Raw genomic sequence first — 6,000 nt, forward strand, 5'->3', positions numbered from 1 at the left:
CATTTAGATTTACAAATCGATTCGTTTGCATAACGAAACCTTACACGAAACTCATCGAAATGATAGGAGTTTTTGTAATCCAACAGTGGAGGAGAGACACCTAGAAAGTAGATGCAGCCGATGGTAGCAACGATGCTGCTACTGCGCAGACGACGACAAAGGATGCTCTGGTGGCAGTAGAAGAAGGAAAATGATTTTGGTAATCCATTAGTGGATGAGAAACACCCAGAAGGCAGCCGCAGCCGATGGTGGCAACGATGCTGCCACTGTGCAGATGATGGCAGAGGATGCTTTGGCGGCAGTAGAAGAAGGAAAAGGATGCTCTGACGGTAGCAGAAGAAAGCAAAGGATGCTCTGGCGGCAGCAGACGACAACAAACGGTGCTCCCGTAGACTTTGCTGCTTAGGGCGAAAATGAAATGTTTAGACTTTTTAAATCCTTAAGATCAACCTCCCTATTCAAATCGCTACAAATTTTGTTCTTTTCTTGAACCGTTGTTTCACTTTTCTAGATGGAGGGTAGTTTTGTCCTTTTCTCAAACCCACGTTTCACTTTTCTAGATAAAGGGCATTGTTGTTCGTTCCATGACGAGAATGGTGGTAAAGGGTATTTAAGTCTCTGCAACTACGATGCTATCTGATGCTGACAAACATGGGGATACGAGACACACGTGCTTATATAGTGTAACCCCACATTTTCCAAATTTCAAAAATTATCCTTTCTGACCTTGATTTCTACCTTCTGAGTCATTCAGAAGGGCAATTAGATCAATTTCTAATCATTTCTCGGATTTACTTCTCTGTTGAAGATCCAAAGCTCAATTCCATTTTCTATACCAGACCCAAACCTGGATCCAAATTAGATATCCAAATCCAATTCTGAGCCAGATTCTTCTATTTTCAATATAAATCTAAAAATTCAAAATCAATATGGTTCAAGTATTTGGATCCAATCTCTATTTGGATCCATTCTTCTCATTTTCTCAGTTCAAGATCCAAAACTCAATTTTTACTCAAAAGCTCAGATCCAGATCCATTTTTAAAATCCAAATTTTAAATTTATTCTTTTATTTCAAAAACTCTTTTTTTTTTGTAAAATCTTTAAATTCTAAATTCAATATTTTGTAAAATCTTTCAAAATTCCATCTGGATCTAATTGCTTAAAACATTTGCGTTCGATATTTTATTTCTAAAAAAAAGAAAAGCAAAATTTCAAAAAAGAAAAATGACTTTAGAATAACTAAGAAAAGTTTTTTTTAAAAAACCTCTACAACTAAGCCTTTTTTTTTTAAATTTGCAAAACTTAAAAGGCATTTTTGAAATCTTTTTAAACCACCCTCTTCTTTATAAGGAGAGGGAAGGCATCGAATGGAGGAGGATCAAATTTTTTTCAAAGGGGTCTCGATCAATTTTTTTTTTAAAATGAGGGTTTATCATTTTCAAATAAAATTTGGAGAAAGGGAAAACCAAACTTATTTCCCTCTCTTTTCCCTCCTTTTCCTCTTATCTTTCTTCCTTCTCCCTCCCTCTCCCTCTGTTTCTCTTTCTTCCTTCACAAGTGAAGGTTCAGTAGGAGCATCAATTCCTCTGAAACAACCTTCTTCAACTCACCAGTGAAGAGTGTGATCGTTTCTGCAGGTGCTCTCAATCGATTCTGCTAGAGCACTCTAATCCACTCCAATCGGTAAGATCTTTTCTTTTGTTTTATTTTAGATTTATCTTCTTGTTGTTTTTGTTTTTTTTTCCATTTTCTATATCATCGAATTCATTAAATCTGTTTGTTATAATATCAAGTTCCGATCCACCGTGGAATTCTTAGACATGTCGAATTCTGTTTGCTTTGTCGGAAATCAATTTTCATAGAGAATCTCTGGTTCACCATGGAATTCATAGATCTGCCGGATTCCTTGGCTGGATTTGAGATCCACAAAGGATCTCTGATTTCATTATGAAAATCCTTTGCATCTCTCGGATGCTTTATCATCTGTCGAAATCTATTGCTTTGCCAGAAACTGTCGTGAAACCTCTTTTTGATTTCATCATGCATTTGTTTCGCTGGATTCCTCTTCGGAAGCCTGAAGTTGTTGCCATGAAAAGCTGCCTCACCGTGAATGTCTCTTTTAATTCACAAATGAATAAAAAATGTAATATCCAAAATTTTTTAGGTTCTTTTCTATAGCATTGTGAAATGTCTTGAATTTTGTGCCAATATAAAACCCTAATTTGTTTAAAAAAATAATGTTTGAGTATATTCGTAAGGATTAAGGGGTTTAATTATATTGAATTGTAGTAAATATAAACCCTACATGGTTTGGATATCTGAGAAAATTCTAAGTGATGTCTAATTGAAAACGTCTTACTTAAAAAGAAAATGTTGATTTTTCTTTTAAGTAAAATTATTTAAATAAAGTAAATTAACAAAAGTAGATTTTAAAAATATACATATTAATATGCTTAATAAGATGAAATTAACTTATATTCAATTCCATTACATTTTCACATGAGTTGTGGTTATATAAAACAAAAACGGTTTTTAATTGGAATTTTATGATTTATCAATAATAGTTTAATATAATAGTTTTCTTTTGTATACATTAAAATCCATTTTTATTAGTTTAGTAGGAGCCCATAGGTGGGCCATCCCATCCTATGTGGCATCTTACTTCAAATTCAAATTGAAAATAAAGGTATAGTGATTTTCAAGGTTATTTAAAGTTTGAAAAGTTAAAGTGGAGATCAAGGGCTCCAAATGAATTTCATTAATGAGATCAAGGGCTGGAATTAATTCCAGCACATAACCTAATTTAAGAAGGGTTATAAAACCCTCCCATAGCCCTTGCCCTCCTCATTTGTGCTGGAAAAAAAAAAGGAGAGCTTCTTTCTCCCCCAAAAACCCTCTTCTCTCTTCTCTCTTTCCCTTCCCTATTCTCATCTTTTAGGGTTTCTTTTGGTTCTTGAGTGCAAGATCCAGACCTCAAGGGGTGTGGTGAGGAGATATAAGGTCCTCATCTTGCTGGAAGAAAGGGCTGATTGGTGGATTGATAAAAAAGGGCTGTTCATCCATCAAGAAATACATTTTTTCAACAAAAGGTAGGGTTTCTATGCTTTTCTTGCAAGAACGGAGTTCTTGGCATGGATTTTGATGCTTTTTCATGAGTTTAGATCATAATCAAACCCTCCTAACCGTGGGTTTGACTCAGATCTAATGATCCATGGCAAAAACACATTTTCCCCTAAAGAAAACCATTTTTGAAATCGGGTTTATTATAAAAATCGGTTTCTTAGAAATAGATTCGTAAAATATATTTGTATTTGATTTATTCCATGATTTTTATGCAAATATTAGTTTGGATTGATAGATTATGAAGTGTTTCATCTACTGTGAATATTTTAGAATTTTTAGAATTTTATTTCATGCGTATTTCCTATTTCTTTTAATTTTTATTGGGATTCGGGTGACATTTTGATTCACCCAAATGAAAATCTCGGAATTCCAGGTTTTCCACTTGACCTCTGTTCAGTAAAATAGTCGTTTCTCCCTCGTCCGGAGGAGTTTTGATGAAGGGATTGTTGCGTTGGAAAGCTAACTCCATTGTGCATCTACTGTAGAAATTTGGGCTCTGTTCATTGACCGAGCACGTCTCTGTGACAGTCGAAACAAAAACTAATAGGTCTATAGTAAAACATGCATAACTCCCTCATACGAAAAAGTTTTTACAAACGGTTTGCGGCTACGGATAGATGACAACAATTCCTATATACTGTAAAAATTTCAGCTCTGTTCATGGAGCCAAAAATTTTCTGTGAGCTCTGTACCAGTCGGACAGAGTTATGAAATTGGAAAAATTAGGGCAAATTCATAAATCAAGGCTCAAAGGGTGCATAGTATATATGTTTTTATTTAATTTCTTTATAGAATTAGTATGCATTATGTGAATGATTATGCAAGTCTGATTTTATGCAATCTTATATGATTATGGCATGAATTATAAATGGAAGGTTACACATGAAAGATTTAGGATCAAAAGGTCCAATGAATACAAGTTTATGTTTTAAATTCTAAAAATGTGTTGACTACATGTATGTCCATGATATCGTGATGATATGATTGTTTCATTGATATGGATGTTTATATTCTCCTTGTTGCATTGGCCATGTACATGCATATGCATTATGATGTGTGAAAATGAATAAGATGTTTATGCTACGCATGTGCTCAAATGTCTGTTACAAGTTTAATTATATGTCCTTGTCCAATGCTTTATAATAATGCATTCATGACCATAAAGTGGTTTAAGTTTGTTGTTGCATCAAAAGTATGACTGAAATCAAGTAATCATGTGACATTAAACTCAAGATACTTGCTTGGAGAGTAGCAGGTGATACAAAACTTCGTGGGACAAGTTTTGTTACGGGCACGGAAGGTTGCTCCTTCCCTCCCACGATTTTAGGGGAAAAACCTCTGCATTAGGCTGCAGCGTAGAGGTTATTGTACTCATGAGGAAAAACTGATGCATCGGGTTGAAAGGTGTTGGGAATCTCTCTCGTATTAACGTCCCTCACCCCGTCTTAGTGAATGGACCTGGCCAGGCTAAAGCCACCCCTGTATGTAAAACACGTCTTGTGTCATGGTCTTGATCTGAGAATGTCTGCCTGTGTCGTATCAGCAGGGCTAAGAAGTGATAACTTAAATGGTGTGTGCATTAATTTGGCATCACATGCATCATCTAATTAAGAAAATATAACTAAAGATAAGAAAATATGCATGCATTGAAAGAGCTTCTGCATATGGTAAGTCATGCATTTTAATGGTTCATGCATTTTGTATCTTGAATGTATGAATTTATGTCTTTCTGTTAAATATGAAAATTCTAAACATGCATGATTTGTTGTATGATTGTTTAAGTTAAATTAAATGTTAAACCATGAAATTTCTATTAAAATCCTTGTCTTGTTATTCTGTCTTACAAGTTTAGCATAATTACTCTACTTAGACATGTTGTCTGACCCTATATGGTTTAAAAATTTTCAGGTAATGAGTAAGTACTTACGTGCGAAGGCGGAAGGTTGCGACGGGGACTGAGCCTACTTTCCTCTGCTTCATGAATTCTGAACTCTGATTTTAATTTAATTCAATTCAAGGACAAATGTGATTAATTTTGGATATTGTGAAACTTGAATTTTATTTCATGCATAGTTAATTAGTTGTTAAAGTTTAAATTCCATAAGTATATGTTTGCAAGCATTCATCTGAAGTAGCACGCCAAGTTTTATGCCCAATGTGTTTTTCCGCTGTTAACTGCTAAAAGATTTAAATGTATTTCAAAAAAAAAAAAAATTCCACCAATTTTGGGTTATAAAAATTGGGGTGTTACAAAAAATGCTTTGATCTACCATGAAAGTAGATCTGACCTGCTGTGAAAGCAGATTTGAACCTCTGTCTTACTCTACCGTAAATCCTCTGCTCGGATTCACATAAAAAAGATCATCTCATCTGGATTTACCATGATCTGTTACATTCCCTTTTTACTTCCTATTTCAACATCTGTTGTAGCATATTGGCATGATTTACTTCCGGTTTCATTCACGATGCATTTTCATTGCATTTTCAATTAACGATTGCATCTTCCATCCGCATTTCATCACCTATGCATTCTATGTTCATCGACATTATCATTTTAAATTTCTGTCTACTGCATTTCCATCCGAAATCTTCTGCATCTACAGTAGAATAGTTGATGTGAAATCCAGCAATTTTCATTTGATTTACCTGTGTTTTATTGCATTTCTCCTTCTACTCTATATCTTTATTCACACTTCACCTGTATTTGATTCACCGCACAACATCATCATCCTCTGATTCTTGTGCATTATCACATGTCTTGTTGCAGATGCATCTGCTATGTTTTATATAATCCTGTATCAATAAATTTTTTTAAATCTCAGTGATGATCAACTCTCAGGGGAGCTTCCAACATTTCAATTTGCATATGCTCTTGAG

The sequence above is a fragment of the Nuphar pumila genome, chromosome 9, assembly GCF_984573655.1.
Source record: "Nuphar pumila chromosome 9, dmNupPumi1.hap1.1, whole genome shotgun sequence".
Lineage (NCBI taxonomy): Eukaryota > Viridiplantae > Streptophyta > Magnoliopsida > Nymphaeales > Nymphaeaceae > Nuphar > Nuphar pumila.